Source organism: Sciurus vulgaris (genome assembly GCF_902686455.1).
Source record: "Sciurus vulgaris genome assembly, chromosome: 6".
Taxonomy (NCBI): Eukaryota; Metazoa; Chordata; class Mammalia; order Rodentia; family Sciuridae; genus Sciurus; species Sciurus vulgaris.
In genome coordinates this window covers 138,223,951-138,243,680 of record NC_136466.1, presented here as the reverse complement: position 1 = coordinate 138,243,680, position 19,730 = coordinate 138,223,951, and the positions used below count along the sequence as shown (strand labels likewise).

General features: G+C 37.7%; 1 long non-coding RNA gene across 1 annotated transcript in view; it reads right to left on the bottom strand.

Moving 5' to 3' along the window:
* The window catches only part of LOC306663868, a 54,176-nt gene that overhangs the window by 20,588 nt on the left and 13,858 nt on the right, over positions 1-19,730 (bottom strand). Inside the window, exon 2 of the long non-coding RNA XR_013764569.1 lies at positions 7,762-7,857. This is a non-coding gene — a long non-coding RNA (uncharacterized lncRNA). The remainder of the gene's footprint in view (positions 1-7,761; positions 7,858-19,730) is intronic.

Below are 19,730 nucleotides of genomic sequence, written 5' to 3'. Positions count from 1 at the left end.
CTTTGTTCTTGGATGGGTGATGATATAAAAAGCCTGAGATCAGCTAGACCTGAAACCAGCTAGCAAGATGAACCACCATCAATAACCCAGCATCATCACTTGCCCTGGAAAATGGAGGAATTTGAGCATGAAATTCTAACTAAAGAAGCATTTTATGATTTCTTCCCTCACTGGCAAATTAGGAAAATTCATTGCTCTAGGTTTAAAATATACTTCTGTATTTTTCCTAGTCAAATATAAAATATTAGATATAAGCAGCATTTTTCTCAAAATATATAACAAAGGGTAGAGCACGGGCTCCTACCAGTCAGAACAGATGCCAACCGCAAAGAATTCTCGCCTTGGATATAAGCCTAAGAAACTAAACCAAACCAAAGAAAATACAACTTAAAAGTACTTTCCCTGTACCCATGATCAAATGGGAGTAATGTCTTTTTAACCTTTTAAAATACAAATACGCTGGTCTTGATGTTCAACTTAAAAGGAAATAATCAAATAGGAGGCATGCATGTGATCCCTGCCTGCCTCACAGTCTGTCTCCACCACCTCACCGGCTGTCACACAGGCCTTCCTGTCCCTTTCTTGGACAAGACACTGCACGTCCATGTCTGTCTTGGGTTCTTTCCCTGGATGTTGAAGAGCAGCTTCCTGCTCATCGTTCAATCTCAGGAGCGTATCCCATAGCCTCTGTGAATGCTCTCTCCGGACCTCGCAGATAATGCTGCCCATCCCTTCTTCTTCACCCAGCACCTTATTCTGTTTCATTTATTTGTTTGTTTTTTCTGGTACTAGGGATTAAACTCAGAGGTGCTCTCCCACTGAGTTACATCCCCAGTTCTTATTTTTTATTTTGAGACAGGGGATCACAAATTTACCCAGGCCTTTCTCGAACTTGTAATCCTCCTGTCTCAGCCTCCCCAAGAGATGGGGATTATAGGCATGTGCCACTGAGCACAGCCTTATTTGACTTTATTTTCTTCCCAGTATTTAGTAATATTTGAAACTCATTTTTAATTTATTTTCATTACTTATTTGTTTTCCGTTTACCCTACTAGGTTCTCTATAGATCAGGGAACTTGGACAATCTTAAACATGCCTGACCAATAGTAGATCATTGATTAATATTTCAATGATAATAATTAATAATTATGATAAACTGAATATTTTTATGGTCACCTACTACATGTCAGACTCTGCAGAGATTATCTGTCCTAAACTCAAATTAACTCAGTGAGGTGAATCTTTCATTTACTGAATGAGGAAAATGAGACTTCTCACAGTTTTGTAAAGACAACAAGCCTAGGATCTCAGTGTTCTTAAGAGTTAAGTGTGATTTTAATATAGGCATATGAATATATTCCTTACTATACTGCTTCTGTACACATTCCATACTTAATAAATCAAGTAAAGCATGCCCATTCATTGCCTTTTTTATATTATAAGACAGTTGAATCCTATTACTCTTTAGTAAGTAATAATTCTTAGCATTTTTTCTATATATTCTTTGCGTCTCTTCCCTAATTAACTACATCTGTAGGGAAATACGTCACCATAGTGAACCTTTTCTCACCACAATATTCATTTAAAAATACATCACCTTTGAACACTCAGATTACTAAATATAATATTTTAAAATAGATATTAAAACAAGAAATATAAGATGTGGAAATACAAGTAGAGTTAACGAAAAGATAGATTGCATGAAAGTAATTTAGATGCCAATATTTTAAAAGAAAAAGTCAGGAACAGTAATTTGGCAGCTGTATACGAATTTAGCATTAGTTTTCAGTTTCTGAAGTGTTTCTGAAGATTTCCTTATTTTCATAGTTGCTTCTGGGAAACACTTGAGATAATTCTTAAAAATAGAAATTTCATGGCTCACCACGCCCTGCCCCCCTAGCCTATTGCATCAGGATCCTGGGATGGGATTGGGGCAGGAAAAGGAATCCCAGGTGAATCTTATACTTAAGCAAATTTAGGAGCACGCTAGTAAAGAATGCTTATTCTTCTTATGTATGAGCTACACAGGATGCACGGAAATGATAACATTAGGCACTATGAAGTTCTCTACCTGGAGACAGCAAGAGTAACACCCATTGTATAAGCTCTGTTCTATTTCTGTCACTTTCCATTGCTTTTCCTCTATATTTCTAAGATCAGAATTCAACAACACTTTAGATGAAAAATTTTAAAGTTCAAACATTTAGAAAGCCCTATCATGAAGTTTTGTCATTGTTAATTTATTGACTCCCAGGGCCTGTTTCTTTCTTTTTCTTTAATGTGCACACACACACACACACACACATTCACCGTTCCGTGGCAGCAAAGAAATCCTCACATTCCAAATATGTCTTGGTGAAGCATGATGGTTAAGAATTCTCAATATTTTAACATTACTTTGAGCACCCGTAGGTAGGTTACCCTGGCTCCATTCCCAGAATTTAACAGTAGGGGCCTTGTGAAACGCTAAACGATGTGTATAACAGTATTTAGGCTCTCCAAGAGCCAATCCGTCAAAACATTTGCTGCTTTGAAAATGTGTTCTTCAAAAAAATGGGCATATGGAACTTATTACTCTGCTTGGTGGAGTTCAGGCAGCAGGATCCAAAATAAGCACAAAAACCTTTTGAGGACACAATCCTACCTAAAGGTAACAGGGTCTCTAAAACTGTCCTTCCCTGACCCAAGCAGTATAGAAGTCTCATGGGAAATTGCAGAGGTCCAAATATTTTCCTGGGATCCAAGGGTTAGAACAGCACAAAATTAGGTAGAAACATTGAAAGAAAAGTAGTATTTAAATAGAGAGTGTGTAAAACATGTGACCTGTTTTAGTAAATGATCCATGCTTTTTGTCAACTGTTTCTAGTACTGTCCTTGTCCCATAATAAATCAGTATTTATTAACAAATAAGTCAGTGACATCTTACTGCTATATATTTAAGTGGAGATTAGAATGCTTAGAACGAGATGTATCCCATTTGTTTACAATAAAAATAAATTTAAAAAAATATAGAGAACATTTACAAAATCGAACACATTGCATTGCTGAGTTCATGTTACTTAAATTGTTTAGGTTCATAATGATTGACAAATTAAAAAAAAATGCTTAGCTACATACTTTGGAAATTAGACAGAGAAAGAAGAAATTAAATTATTTAAATACCCTGGAAAATAAAGCAACATTTTCACACAAAAAAGAAAATAAACAGAAGATGCATAATTATCTTACCCTTATTTTGTCTCCCCTATTGATACCTATATCACCTATATTTAATAGGGTAGTTTTCAAAAAATTCACACATCCTTATTTAATTGAAATATTGAAATATCAAAGGGAGTTAATTGATGGATTTCACAAAGAATTAGTTTACTTTTCTTTGAACCTGCATAACTTTCACTGCAGTATTTATGAAAAGAATGTCATTTTCATTAGAGCAAAGAAAGGGAATGCTATTGTCAGTCATTGCAGACAAGAACAGAACTTAGTTTTTGAAAATGAAAAGCCCTAACCTCCATGCTGTGTTTTATTATGCATAACTGAAATTCTTCACAGTTACAAAAGTGTAAACTTCTCTTGATTGCATCAATATGTACTTGGAAGAGGGGGATATGTAGGTCAGTGCTGTGAAGGAACTCGCAGCTACATTTAAACTTGCTGTGGAGGAATAAAAGTAAATCTATAATGTGGACTTCTTATTTTCTTTTTCTTTCTTTCTTTCTTTCTTTTTTTTTTTTTGTAAAGTAATGCAGTTACAATTCCAATTTCTCTGGAATTGTGAGGTGGATTCATTTGTCTAGCTGTAAAACCTCTCTGACTTGATATTTCTTGACAGTTACAGATATTCTTTCCTAGAATGTTTGCTCAAGTGAATAGTGTTGTGTGAACCACTTTTTGGTGGTTTAAATTCTCCCAGTGATGCTCACTTCTCTTTGTTATCTTCTTTTTTTGCATAATTTCATGATTTGTCTTATATTTATGACTGATTCCTTCTTTTCTTTTCCCAGAAAAATGACAAGAATGATCTATATAAATCCAATAAGAGGGGCTATAAAATAAACATTATACCATGTGTGGGGTAAAAAAAAAAAAAAAAAGAAAGAAAGAAAGAAAGAAAAAACTGCAAATGGCTGTTCTCACTTTTTGGCATTTACACACACGGCCATCTGTTTGAGAGCTGTTGCACTTGGCTCTTTTCCAGCATTTATGTAACTGGCCAATTGAAAGGAAATGACATCACCAAGTTTCCTGAAGACTATCACTGGAGCCACAAAAAAGCTAGGAAATAAATTGCTTAGTGAAGAGAAAGATGTTTTTCACATCTCTTCTTTTCTACTTCTCCCTTTTTTCTTGTATTTCTAACTTCTTTTTTTTTTTTACCTTCCTCTGCATATTATGTGATAATATTTCTCAATGCTTATATTTTTTTTTTTATTTTGGGGTTTCTCTTTTCTCAAATGTGGGGGCATTAAAGAGAAAAACTCTGTTGGGCTTATGCAGTATGGTTAGTATGTGTTTAAAAGTAGTTTTCTGACTTACTTAACTTCGAAGAATGGATTTGATTGACTTTTTCACTCAGCGACAGTAGATTTTAAACCTGTAGACCCAGACCTTGAGAAGAACTGAAATAATTCTGCCAAGACCCAAATCATTCTGCTACTAGGCAGCTGCTTCAACTACCCTTTAAACTAAGCTCATGGAGCATGGCTGAATGAAGAGGAGCATGGGGGGCGGGGGCATCCTATTTGTTGGCAGCACCAAGCTAGGAAGGGAGGAGGTTTTCACAACGTAGTTCACAGATCCTCCTACCCTGCGTGTCTCAGTAATTCGTACTATAGGACCAAAGAGTCCTTTTATCCGATTCCAAAACTGAGCCACTTCCAGGGGAAACCTGCAGAAGTTTTCAAGGCTCGTGTATGCATGGAAAAAATATTATTATGAGAGTAAGTTACGTTTACCTGCTGTGATTAAGTTTACCTGCTGTTCAAACTTTCTAGAGAGTTCAGAGCAAACCGAGGGCTCATCTAGGCAGAAATCTAAGCTCCTTCATTAAAGAATTTGGGTGAACTTTTAAATGTCTTCGTAGGGTGCCAGTCTGCTTTGGTATCTGCTTCTACCAGAATGTTGTGCAGTGCTGCCCTGAACCAGTGTTCTGAATTGAAGTGAGTGCATCACTTTCCTCCTCCTCTGTTTTCTTCTCCTCCTTAAAGTCATCACCATGTGTAGTGGACACTGTTGGTACTCCTGAGACTTCCTTGCCAGGGGTGCGTCTGCCCCTCAAGCGTTCCGATGTTTCTTTCTGGAGTTTGCCCTTTGCTGATGGGAGTACCTGCTAAAAGGGTTATAGAACCATTTCCTTCACCCTCCAGGGTGGCCACTGGTTAATCAGTTTGGGGGTCAAAAGCCTAGCCGCCTATCCTGAAGGTAAAGACTGTGGCATGATTTACAGTCCAGTCTCCTAGTACATTGGCCAAGGCTGTAACTTACCTGAGACCGTACACCTCCTTGGTTCTTTATCCTTCACTGCCTTATCTTAATTGACTTCCTTTTGAAGTTTTCCTAAAATTTGCTCACTCTATAAATCACATATATCTGAAGCCCTTTCTCAGCCAAAATGGCCATACTACCAAAAGTGTTTTGCAGATTTAATATAATTCCTATTAAAACCCCAATGACATTCTTGATAGAACTAGAAAAGGCAATCATGAAATTCATTTGGAAAAATAAGATACCCATAATAGCCCGAGCAATCCTTAGCAAGAAAAGTGAAGCAGGAGGCATCATAATATTAACACTTAAACTACACTACAGAGCCATAGTAACAAAAACAGAATGGTATTGGCACCAAAATAGACACATAGAATAATGGTACAAAATAGAAGACATAGGACAAACTCACATAAATACAGTTACCCCATAGTAGACAAAGGTGTCAAAAACATTCACTGGAGAAAAGATAGCTTCTTCAATAAATGGTGCTTGGAAAATTGGAAAGCCACATGCAACAAAATGAAATTAAACCTCTATCTCTCACCCTGCTTGAAACACAAAGTAGATCAAAAACTTAGGCTCAGACTCTGTTTCAGGGGCTCTCTACCTAAGAAACTATGATCATCAACATTAATACCTGAATGATGAACCTACAAAGTAGTGATAGGCAGGTGTCTAAATTGTGGGGAAGGCTCCTATCAGAATAGACAGCAAGACCATGGTGACCCTAGGGGGTGTCAGGCAGCAGGAGTACGTAAAGGAAGAACACGAAGGTGAGAATTTAAGGAAGAAATAGTGATGCTTGTCAGGTGACTGGAAAGAATTCGATGAAGTTGGTGGAGGCCCCAGAGGAAGGTGAAAAAATATTACTGAAATTAGGAAATTTAACACATGTGATTAGAGAAAGTTTGGGAAAACACAGAAAAGTATAAAAATAATATAAAATCACCTGTAACCCTACTCTACAAATATTGCTACTATTTTTGTTTCATTCCAATTTCTTCTGTCTATCCATTCATCTATCTATGTGTATGTTCATATGTATTTATCTGTTATGAATTTATAAATTTGGAATTATCACATATAAAGTTTAATATCATGCACTTTCTTCCTGAATGCTTCATATATTTTGTGTCCTTTAGTACTCCTTGAAAATCTCACTTTCAACATCTACATAATATTAAATTCTATAGGTTTAGTACACATATATACTTATTGTAATATAATTTGCTGTTAATCTTTTGATGGTTAGAATACTACTGTGAAGAATAATATCCTTCTTGGTGTTCATTTTAGATTTACACTTATGGGTTATATTTATAATTACAGTAGTACTGGGTCAGAGGTGCAAAAATTTCAAATAACTTGCTAATTTATGTTCCAATTTTTGGAACCATGGTGCCAATCATTTTCTAAAACAGATATTTTATTTTAAATTTGCTATAAAAGAAAACCTGGGGGTATGAAAAATGGTGGACTGAGACAGACATCATTACCCTATGTACATGTATGATTTCACGAATGGTACAAATCTACATCATGCACAACCATAGAAATGAAATGATGTACCCCATCTGTGTACAATGAATCAAAATGCAGTCTGTAAAAAATTAAAATAAAATAAAATTAATAAAAAAAGAAAAAAATGCCAATATGTTAAAAAAAAAAGAAAATCTGGTATATAGAGGATGAAATATTACACTCAAAGAAGAATGAAATTATGGCATTTGCAGGTAAATGGAACTGGAGAATATCATGCTAAATGAAATAAGCCAATTTCAAAAAAAGCAAAGGTCAAGTGTTTTCTCTGATATGCGGGTGCTAATTCACAATAAGAGGGGCTAGGGAAGAATAGAGTTACTTTAGATTAGGCAGAGGCGAGTGAAGGGAAGGGAAGGGATATGGGAGGAGCAAGGATAGTAGAATGAATCAGACATTCTTACCCTATGTACATATATAACTATACATCTGGTGGGATTCTACATCATGTACAACCAGGAGAATGGGAAATCATACTCCATCTATATATGATATATCAAAGTGCATTGTACTGCATGTATAACTAATTAGAACAAATAGAAAATTTTAAAATAATTAAGTAAATATTTGAAAATGAAAAAGAATATCCTTACCAACATTTCATATTATTAAAAAAGATTTTAATAAATTTTGTAACTAACATTGTGCTTCTTTTTAAAATCTTTGTTTTTTAAAGATGTGTATTGCTTGAATCCACTTTCTTCCTATTTAAAGATAAAAAACAATTTTTGTTACCATTCACTTCAAAATTAGTATGTTCTTGATTGCCTGGTTACTTTGAGCCATACCTTCTTTAGGTCTAGAAAAAAGATCTGCACTCCATCCTAGGTTCTGAAAACATAGGAACGAACTAAGTTACTGGTGGAGGAGTGAAGAGAAAGCTAGTCAATCAATTTGTTGTTCTGGGGAATGAGCCAAAACAGTCAGTGAATTCCTTCACTCAGGGAGAGTGAATTGACTCTCCATTCCAGTTGAATTATTGTGATACGTTGACGTGCTACCTCACAAACACAACTATTTTATGCTCCTCTCTAAGGGACATTTCATCCCCAAATGAACATTACCACACACCTGAATGATCCAAGAATCGTGCTCAATTTCAGTGGCCTGTGTAACAATAAGAGCATAAAAGTCGATATGGCATAAAACTAACAGTGCAAAAATTTTGTGAGCAAGAAGGAGCCTGCCCTTACTGAGGGGTGGTGAATGACACAAGGGGGACTCAGAAGCTAGAAGGCAAGGATGTGGACAGCCAAGTGTGAACAGTCACCAGGCCGTGGGGAAAGGATTGAACCAGCTCCGGCTTTCTCCTCTCTCTCTCCCAAAGTGTCTCTTGTGTAATTGGGTCTGGTATGTTCTTCATGGTATAATGTACTAAGTGACATGCAGGGTTAGGATGTGATGCTGTAATGGCTAATTCACTTATCTAATATGCAGGCTATTAAAAATTACACCCAGACTTGTTACTTGTTTGACTTAGAATAATGAGCAAATTTTCCATGTGTGTTTCTGTGGATACATCATATGAGTTTTTGTGCAGTGATTTCAAAAATGAAATATCACTTAAGGTTTTTAATGAATGATGGGTTTTCTCACTAGCATGGAGACTAGGAGAAAAAGAAGAAAAGGGAGTGGTGGAAGAGAAACAAACAGGAGAAGGGATTCTCCAAGTAACGGAGGCAGTGGAAAAGCAGAAACGATGGTCAGGATAAGGGCTTGGCAGAACTCTGAAGCAGTGTTACCTTGATCTGGAGCAGATAAAAAAACACCAAAATAGGAAATAACCCAATCAATAAATGGGCTAAGGATCTGAACAGGCACTTCACAGAAGAACAAATACGAATGGTCAACAACTATATAAACATTGTTCAACATTGCTAGCAATTACAGAATTGCAAATTAAAACTACACTGAGATTCCATCTCTAGTCAGAATGACGGCAATTAACAAGAATACAAATAACAATAAATGTTGGCAAGGATGTGGGGAAAATGTTCACTTACATACTGCTGGGGGGGATGCAAATTGGTGCAACCCCTCTAGAAAGCATCATACAGATTCCTCAGAAAATGTGGAATAGAATCACCATTTGACCCAGTTACCCACTCCTCAGCATATACTCAAAGGACTGAAGATCAGCATACCATAGTGATGCAACCACATCAATATTTATAGCAGCTCAATTCACAATAGCTAAGCTATGGAACCAACCTAGGTGCCCTGCAATAGATGAATGGATAAAGAAAATGTGATATTCATACACAATGGAATATTACTCAGCCATAAAGAAGAATGAAATTATGGCATTTGCTGGTAAATGGATCAAACTAGAGACTATCTCGTGCTAAGTGAAATAAGCCAATCCCAAAAACGTAGAGGCCAAATGTTTCATCAGATAGGTGGATGCTAACACACATTAAGGGGTGAAGGAAGGGAAGAATAGAAATTCATTGTCTTAGACAAAGGGGAACGAACATAAGGGAAGAGGGATGGGAATCAGAAAAACGGTAGAATGAATCAGACATAACTCTCCTATGATCATATATGAATACACAACCAGTGAAACTCCACATCATGTACAACCACAAGAATGGGATCCTAATTAGAATAAGTTATACTCCATGTATGTATTCTGTGTCAAAACACACTACTTCCATGTATATCTAAAAAGAACAAATAAATAAAAGTCCCTGTGACTGAAGAGCTCGTCTTCCATCTGCTGCTTTTGACACCAAGATCCTGGGTGCTGGTTTTCTCCAGCAAGACACCCCCACCGATCCTCTTATTCTCGCTTCTTTTCTTCTCCTTCTAAGTATGGTACCACTGTACTTTTAAGAAAATTGTACCTTGTCCTAGTGCCTCTTAAATGCTACCAAACATACGTTTTGCCTTATAAGTCGAATGGATTTTTTGCAAACAGAATTAAATTTGACCTTCTTCCAACCCATCTTCACATCAAAACTAATCTGATTAAAGTTCACTTTTTAAAAACTGTGGTAATTCAGCCAAGTAATATTGACTTTTTACTAAATTATGCCATTTTCAATTAGGCTGCTGTGGTATCACACAGAACTTCATTTCCCTTGCCTTTTCTTGTCCCCCTGTGAGTTAACGTATGAACCCCACAAAGCGTTCAGCTTCTGGGACAGTCATTGCTGTGTCAGGTTGAACCATATATTTCATATTTTCTAAATTACAATTTAGAAATTGAATATGCCTTATGTGAACTTGGGGCTAATGTTTTGAAGATATGCATCGTGCTTTCTTTATCAGTACTCTGAAGTTATTTTTTCTATACATTGATTTTTTTTTATGTCAAGGGGGTACCTTGAATTTGTAACCTGAAGGTCATTTCTGACTGTACATGGACTTTTTCAAACCATCAGTCACCAAGTGATTTGGTGCATAATGTAATTCCAAGATGGTGTCTGAGAAAGGTGTCCAGCTTCCAGAACCTTCTTTTCTCAAGATAAAGTAATGGATATACAGCTCTAAGTGACTGGTGAAATAAGAATGAAGCTTACAGCTATTTTAAAATTCCCTGGGGAAAGATTTTAGTGAGTTACCCTGTAGATAGTTCAGATGAGATAATCTCATATAATATGGAATGGATATTTACAAATCTATATCCAATAAATACATAAAAACACACTCTAATTTAACTCTGTGTATATATCATATATAGTTTGGACACACCCTGGGCTTTAGCTACATGGTACATGTGTGTGTGTGTGTGTGTGTGTGTGTGTATAAGATTTAGAAACTCTATTTCTGTGAGGTGTTAGATTTTTCCCTCTGACCATATAATTCTATTTTAAATATGAAATAATATGGCTTAAAATATTAATTATAGAAACCCAGCTTTTCTGAGTCATGCAGTGACCTTCCTCCACCCCATCCCCACACCATCACCTCCCACTGTTATTTTTGTGCATTTGGCATAACCGGTTTTCTTTAATAAAACAGAGATTTCCTTTCCAAGATATGAGTGCAAGCTCCAGACTGAAAATATGAAAAGACTAACAAGCAGCGTCTGATTTAGCCAAGTTGCTTTTCCCAGGGATATATTGTGCCTGTGTGGTTATTTGCTAGTAGCTTAAGAGTCAGTTCTTTCTACAGAATTGTCTGTTTCTGAGGAATCAAGAATGTCCACTGAGTAAAATACTGTATGTAGTTATGCTGCTGAGCATTTTTACTCTGTTTTTCTTTTGGTAGTAGAAGGAACTTTGTCTTGCTAAGGAAAAACCAGAAAGAACTTTATGCCTTAAAATTAAATAGAAATATACCCATTTAAAATTTTTGTGCTGAACAAGTGGGCAGGTGGGTTTGATTTCAGCCTTGGGAAATGTTGGAATGGGTTTCCTCTAACTATGAAGTGGGCAGAGGGTGACTGCTCCTTTTACAGCAGAAGTTTGGTCTACTGGTGGCAAGAGACTTTAACTCTGGGTCTGAAGAAATAAAGGAGGGTTAAACAGGATTACAGTATTGGGTACTGGATTCCTGATTGTTTGTGCCACAATTTAAATCATTTGTTCTCTGTTGGTCACAAGACCTCAGTGTCTATTCCCAGCTACAAGTTTATTCTTTCAAAAAACAGGAAGCGACACTTTAAGTAATTGCAGATTTACAGTGACTACCAGGCTGATCCCTGTGCTTTGTCATTGCTTTCCTGTTTCAGTCTGGAGGAAGCGGTGCAGAAAGAAGACTGAGGGTGGGGAACAGCTCTATTACAATAACCCGGTTAGCCCCAGCTTGGCTCTGCCTTAGTGAAAGAGTGATGAAAACACTTTAAACAGTTGCCAACAGCTCAGGAGAAAATATTTGACATCTCACCTACATCAACAAGCAAGAGTTAAAGGTTAAATCACACACAACTCAAGGGCTGGGAAAAGGATGTGTTTATGTCATCAACTTTCTTTGTTCTAGGACTGTCCAACGCCAACAGGGAGACACATTCCCCTTCCCTGGTTGGAGTCACTGGGGCAATAGAGACTGATCCACACTTTTTGCATGAGTGGCAAATCCTCTCCTAAGCATTTGTAGTTTGCTTCTAGTTTCATGACCTGCTTCCAAATATCTAGGCATTTAGGACAATGTGATTGGTGACCTTCCAATGTCTTTATTTAGATTCTAGAGATCCCACGAATAGGAAGTGAAAGGTGTTTGAGTCTATACATATCCTGGATTGATTCTGAAGTCAGTGAACACCTACCTTAAAATATTTCAGGTGATGGTGAGACTAGGGACAGGTACTTTATATCACTGGTGCTCACCCAATTCAGATTTAATGATAGAAGGACTTTTCTCGGAAGACACTTAGGTTTCCAATGATTATGGACAAAATTTGGGGCAGGAGAATTCTTGACTGGTTCAAGAAAAATTTAAAGTGACATTTTTGAAGAAAGGAGAATATGCCCAGAGGAACAATGGCTAAATTGTTGCCGTGAATAGCAACAGGGGCGCCATAGACGGAAGGAGAAACAGTAGTATCCTATAGAAACATGCTGATTTTTGGCAGGTCCAGGTCCCTTTTGACAATTTGGTAAGAGCTATTGAAGTACCTACTTTCTCCGAAGTATGCATCCATGTTTGAGAGGATCAGGGATTCCTTGAAGACCATCTACAGAAGTCTTATAGGAAAAGAGCTCTTGATGCAGGAGGTAGCAGGGGGTATAGAAAAGGTAGCCCATGCCTCCTCACAGTATTTTGAGAGATAAAGTCAATACGGTACACTGTATGGAAGATTAAGTAGAATCAAATGCACTTTTTCAATGAAATGTTTTCTAAAAGCAAGATTACAGACTCTTTCCTGGAGAGTTCTAGGTGAGCAAGGCTGGTTCTTCCCATCTTCACATTAACTATGTTTCCCAGAGATTTAGCAACCCAACAGTTGCTAGATGCTTCTCATGGATATACTTTTATTTAAGCTACAAAATAATTTGCTTGCTTTTCTTACTTCTGGGCTAGAAAATATTTGCCCAAGTCTGCGGACATGTTTTCTTTCTGATATCTTCGTTAGGATTAGATTTAATATGGAAATGGATACATTAAGTTACCATCATTGAATGTCATGAAGTATTTGCATTCTTTTGAGAGAGAGCATCCTTTACCTTGGTTTGGGCCTCACCAACCATCCGATCAGTTTTCATATTGAAATGCAGAGAGCAGATTATCTCAAAATAAAATTTTAACTGTTTATTACTTTAAAACTATAGTAGTTTGGGATTCATAGTAGTCAGTGTTTTTAAAATAAAGCACATTTCTATTGAACCATGTTTGGTGATTTCAAATATAATTGGCTTCCTTTGAGAACCATGCTAATATATATGCATATATATATATGCATATATATATCTCATATATATATTTTTTTTTCTGAAAAGTGGTCCACAGGCTTTATCACACAGAGTCCACACACAAAATGTTTAAGAACCCTGGCATAGAGATCAGAGAAATAAAGTTTCCCTGGTACGGTGACTGGTACTTAAGGTTGTTGATTTTGCTAGAAGTGCTGTAAAGGTAACCTGGGCTTGCGTGAATGGGAAGAAGCCTAACAAGGGTGCAAATTTGCTGTCACTTAACAGAGGATTCTGTAAACTGGTCAAACCAGAAACCTGGCTAAATTGGCTGCTGGAATATGCCTTGAATAAACTTTTCCTGCAAGGTACTTCTCATAGTGCCCAAGGCAGACACAGAGACTTCACCAAATATGTCAGATTGTGTTTCTTTTTTTTTTTTTTTTTCCCTTGCCTGATTGCTACTAATGTTGATGAGTGTCAGAATTTAAAGTGCGATTTTCTCTCTTCACAGCACAAGCATTGTGGCCATGCATGTGGCACAGGGGTTTGGAGAAAGGGAATCTCTGGCTCTTACTGACCTGATTATAGGCTGTAGGCCCTACCAAAAGAACTCCACAACTCTCAGCAACTCAACTGCTTTTTGTCCTTTTCCTTAATTATTTTTTATTAGACTTAGCATTAAACATTGCAGTGTTTTCCATAGGTGATTGGTTTGGTTTTATTTTCACACACTGTAAATCTTGTAATTGACTTCTTTCCTCTTTGTCTTGGTTATTCAACACTTAAATCTGTTGACCTCCCTTAGCAAGTACATAAAAATTTCATGGCACAACTTTTGAACTTTGATTTCATTCCTAGGAGGCAGCATAGTGAGTGATTAAGAGCATGACCTATGGAGAAAGACAACTTGAGTTCAGATTTACTAATTAACTAGCCAAGTGACCTTGGATGTGTTGACTTCTCCGTTTTCGTATTAATCTTTGTAAGGTCATCAATGATGGGATGAGATATTCTGTGCACAGCACTTGAGTAACATCGAAATCGTAGTAAGGACAACTTAAGTGCTAGATATTATTCCTGGCTTCATTTTATGTTCCTAGATTATCTTTTCTTCATCTCTGGGTTTATTACTCCTTTTATTTCCTGAAATCTTGCTATCATATACATTACATTTTTTGTAAACTTCCTTAGTTCCATTGGGGGTCCTGATACAATGTGAAGGATGGATTTAGAAAGAGTGGAATTTGATGTAGAATATTAAGAATAAACCATTTGATAGAAGATAACAACTAAAATAGTAGCAGTAGGGATCTGAAGGAAGAGAGCTCTTTGAGAGATATGTATGAGATTAATTAATGAGAACTGGACACATTTATGTGAAAGGTAAATAATGGAAAATCTAGGGAGACCCTTCGTTTGCTAGCTGGAAAAATGATGGCATTATTAATCAAGATTTGAGAAACAGGAAGTGTCATGAAGGTGATTGGGGTGGTGATAAATAACGACTTAAGTTTTGGTTATGTTGACTCTGAGGTTCTTTGTGGGATAATTTAGTGAAGTCTGATAAACCACTGAATATACGTATCTGGAGCTCAGGAGAAATTAGGAAGCTGAATACATTGTTTTAGGATTTATCAGAGTACACATTTTTAGTTTGTGCAATGGTTAGAAGCAAAATTGTCCGATGAATAGTGAAGGCCAAGGGAATTTTAGGAAATGGGCTTGAAGACAAAGACACAGATATTTGTTTTTGATATTTTCAGCACCTCATCCTGTCCCTGGCAGACGCTCTATAAACATTATTTTATGACTTACTATTTGAATGAGTGAGTGAATAAGTAGAAAAAGGTCACAGAAAACACTGAGAAGGACTAGAAGGTTAGAAAGATGATAGAAAACCAGGGAAGAATAACTTCTTAGAAAATAAAGAAGTAGAATGTCGAAAATGAGAATACCAAAAAAATATGAGTGTGGGGGACATTTGGGGTCTTGTATGACATTGACAGAGAGTTAGTCCACTGTATGTCAAAACCAGGACTCAAAAATATCTTAGAAGTATAAATGTTAGAGTTAAATCTCATTTTTATCTGCTAGGGATGGATGTAAAATCCCAACTTTTATTCAGAAAATCAAATGCATAAGTACTAGAAGCAGATGACCTGGTTTAATCACATTCCTGAAGTTTAATAGTTTGCTGAAAATTCACTATAAAGTAATATTGGAGCCTGCCTGCTGAGGTGTGTGATTAGGTGACGTTAATAATAAAAAAATCCAATGTGGAAATAAGAGGGTAATTAATACCTTGGTTTATGCCACAGATACAGTTTGGGACAGTGCATTTCAAGAAGAAAAAAATAATAAAACTATGGCATAGGCAGAGAACAACAAAAGAAAGAGAAAGGTTATGGAATTCCTGTCATTCATTTGAAAATTGAGTGAATGAAAATGTGGAAGGAAAACGTCATGTCCTCGTCTTGTGTCAAAGGGAGGTTCACTTACACTTTGTGGTCCAGCCCAGCGAAGGCTAAACTGTAGAAGTTATAGGTGGAGATCACTCAACTCATTTAGGAAAAGAATTTTCTTTACAAATAGGTCTGGAATTAGTTGTTAGTAGAGAAAACAGGGAACTCTGTCCTTCATTTATTCATTCCCTTTGAGGGGCTCCTGCTAACATGCCCATGATACATATCCCGGGGCCATAGGGATATAACGGTAAACTAGAGACACATGCCTCCCGCCCTTGTGGAGACTGCATGTTAGAATTCATTTATTTATCAAGTGTTCATTGGGTTCATGCTGCTGATAAACCCTATTCTATACCCTCAGGGTATAATGACAAAGGTCCCTGCTCTCATGTTCTGTAGAACCTATGAAGAAAATAAACACATAAATATAACAGAACTGCAGACTAGCCAGTCTCTGGTACTATGTAGAAGGATGGATTCTTAAGGGGAGAAAGTAATCTGGGAAGCTAATGTGGTTGGGTGAGGTCAGGAAAGGGCTCTCTGAGGAAGTGACATGCCTGCCAAACCCTCAGCCTGGGCAGACTGTGGGTCATTATGGAGGGAATAGTGTCTGCAAAGGCGTTTTCAAGGAACAGAGGAAAGGCCTGACACCGAAGCAGGAGACCGGGAGATGGTGGCATGAATTTAGTTTGGTGAGATGGCCAATGGTGAGTCCAGACAGTCTCCAGGGCCTCTGTATACCCTGGTTTTACTCTAAGCATGATGGGAAGATACTAAACATTTTAAAAATTAGGGTAGTGATAAAATAAAACACATTTAAAACTAAGGAGCCAGTGTGACTGTACACCTATAATCCCAGCACCTCAGGAGATTGAGGCAGGAGGATTGGGAGTTTGAGGTTCATCTTGGCAATTTAGTGAGATCCTGTCTCAGAGACTCAAATAAAAGGGGTTGGGGATGTAGCTCAGCGGTGGAGTACCCTGGGTTCAATCCCACGACTAACCCCCATCAACACACACCAAGAAAGAAAGCAAAAAAAGGAAACCTCTGGATTCCATATGGAGAATAGATTAGAGAAGGAAAATTTTGATGGGGAGAAAATAAGGGTCCCATTGTTTCAGTCTAGGTAAGAGATGATAGTATTTCGCAAGAGGGCAGAGACCATAGAGACGAAGAATAGATTTAGTAGTACTTGGTGACTTTATTTGCGTTACATTGATTTGATATGGAGAATTAAGATGAGAAAGGTTAGCTGCATGGTCCAAGTTTCCAACTCTTGGAACTGGAGGAACTGTGACTCTGTTTCTGAGAGGAATCCTTGGAGAAGCTCCGTGTTTTGGGTGGTGGGGAGATCAATCAGGAATATCAGTGGACATGTGAAGTTTGGGGTGAGGTAGACCTCCAGATGATATCAGTTAGAATTAAATAAAGATCAGAGTCATTAACACACTCCTTGTGGATATACTGATCCTCTTACTTAATGCTTGAGGGGGATATTTGACTTTGCCCTGTCTCCCTTCAACTTCCTCCCCTTTATCAGGAATGGAGGGAGTTTTTGAAGCTCAAATATTATGCTCTTAGTTTGTCAACAGAAAATGGTGTGGCACTGATCCTCAATGCTTTCCTATTTTAGAAGGAATTCAGATAGAAGTCTTGTTGCCTATGTTGATTTAAATCAGCTCCGTAAAAGTATTCATTTTCAAGATGGTGCAGTGGTGCATACCTGTAATCCCAGCTACCCAAGGGGCTGAGGTGGGAGATTACAAATTCAAGGCCAGCCTGAGTAACTTTGTGAGAACCTGTCCCAAAAAATAAACAGAGCTGGGAATGTAGCTCAGTGATAGAGCACCCCTGTGTTCAAACCTCAACACTGGGGGAAAAAAAAAAAAAAAAAAGAGAGAGAGAGAGAAGAAGAAGAAATAAAGATAATTGTGTTTTTAGGTTCTCTGTGGTCTCACACTTGTAGCATGTGTAGTTCTCATTCTTTCTTAGTAGTGAGGTTGATCTCAGAGGCCCCTTCTGTAATTAAGATCTTTATTAGAGTTTGTTTCCATGCAATCTGAGATAACTTGCTGGAATAGAGTGCAGATATTTGTGCCACAGAATTCTATGCAAAGAGGAGTGGTTTTTTTTTTTTGTTGTTTGTTTTGCTTTGTTTTCTGGATAACATTGAAAAGCTAAGAGAAAAGATTATTAAGTGAGGGAAGATAAAATAAGCAGTCCTAAGACCTAGAGTATGCCTTGGGAAATATGATTAAAGTACCAAAGAGCCTTCCAAACACTCCCTTAAATAAGAAAAAATAAATAAAAGCATTAGCTGTTGAGTCTTTCTCTCCTCTATCCTGGTGCTAGGGATTAGTTCTGAGATCTTGAACATGCTAAGCATGCATCACACTCTTGGGCTTGTTGAAGAAGGACTCCAAAGAATGTGATACTAAGGACACGTAGAAGGGAAATGGGACACTTCCCTGCCTCCAATCTTTATTATTTTTATTTTATTTTTTCGGTACTAGGGCTTAAACAGAGGGGCCCTTAACTACTGAGCCACATCCCCGGCCCCTTTTATATTTTACCTAGAGACAGGGTCTCATTGAGTTGGTTAGGGTTTTGCTAAAGTGCTGAGGTGGCTTTGAATTAGCTGTCCTCCTGCCTCAGCCTCCTGAGCCATCGGGATTATAGGTGTATGTCCGGCCACTTCCTCTCCAGTCTTTAGGTGGGGGTCAAAGTAGAATGCATTTGGTCAAAAAATATACTCAGAAAACATTGGAAGGAAAAAATCCATGTCTTCGGTGGACACCCACCTAACTATGCCCCATCTGTAGGTACGGAATGGCCCTCCATATTGTACTGTCTGCTGCCACCAAGGAGCGCGTGACTAATAAAATATCCAAACCTTTTTCATTGAGTCCTCCAAGTGCTTTTTCTACTGAACTATATTCCCAGTCCTTTTTATTCATTCATGTATTTAAATTTTGAGACAGTTTTTCCCAAAGTTGTTTTCACTGGCCTCAACTTGGTGATCCTCCTGCCTCAGCCTTCTGAGAGCCTAGAATTACAGAAGGGCACCACTGTACCAGGCCCTCCAAGTTCTTTGGGATCACTGAGCAGTATGTTGGGGCTTTGTCTCCCTGGGGTTGGACAGCCTGCATCCCAGCTCCTGATTAGCCATTGGATTGACTGATACTGAGTCTCATCATTCTCTCCCTCCCCAACAAGTTATTCTTGATTATACTGTCTCTGGATAAACTTCTTCACTTTATCCAACTCATTTGTCTACCACCTTACTTCAATCCATCACCTGATACATGGACTATTTATCCTACTTTCTCCTCTCCACCCTTCTGCTCTCCTGGGCTCTACCATCAAAGTACATTTTCTAAAAAGTATCTCTCATACTGCCTCTGTTGATTTCCAAATCTTTCACTCAAGCCACATGTTACAGCAGTAAAATAAATAAATAATAAAAAAATAAATCCTATCTCCTTAGGCCGATAGTTAAGAGCCTCCATAGGACCCAACTAATTCTACCAAATGTATTTCTCCCTTCCTAGTCCTATGAACACACTGTTTCCAACTCTCCCTCACCTCTGCCTCTGCTTATGGTTTTGTGGATTCCTGAAATTCCCAAATCCACCCAGAATTTGTCCTTCTTTCAAGGTCAAAACTGAGCTCTACCTCTGGAAACACTCCCAGAAGAGGTGATTCTTATAGATTGCACATCACTGAACACTTGCTTCTTTATACCATTATATACTTTCCACCTTTGTATGTCTAGGATTTTGCTTCTGGTTGTTCTACTTTATGGCAATAGAACCCTCTCTACGCTTTTCTGCAACCCTCTCTCCAGAGCACCTGGATGCTTGGTCTGAGATCAGTAGGATCTCTGAGCTCATCTATATCTAGATCCAAGGCATTTTCCACTGAGGAAAGAACAAAGGGC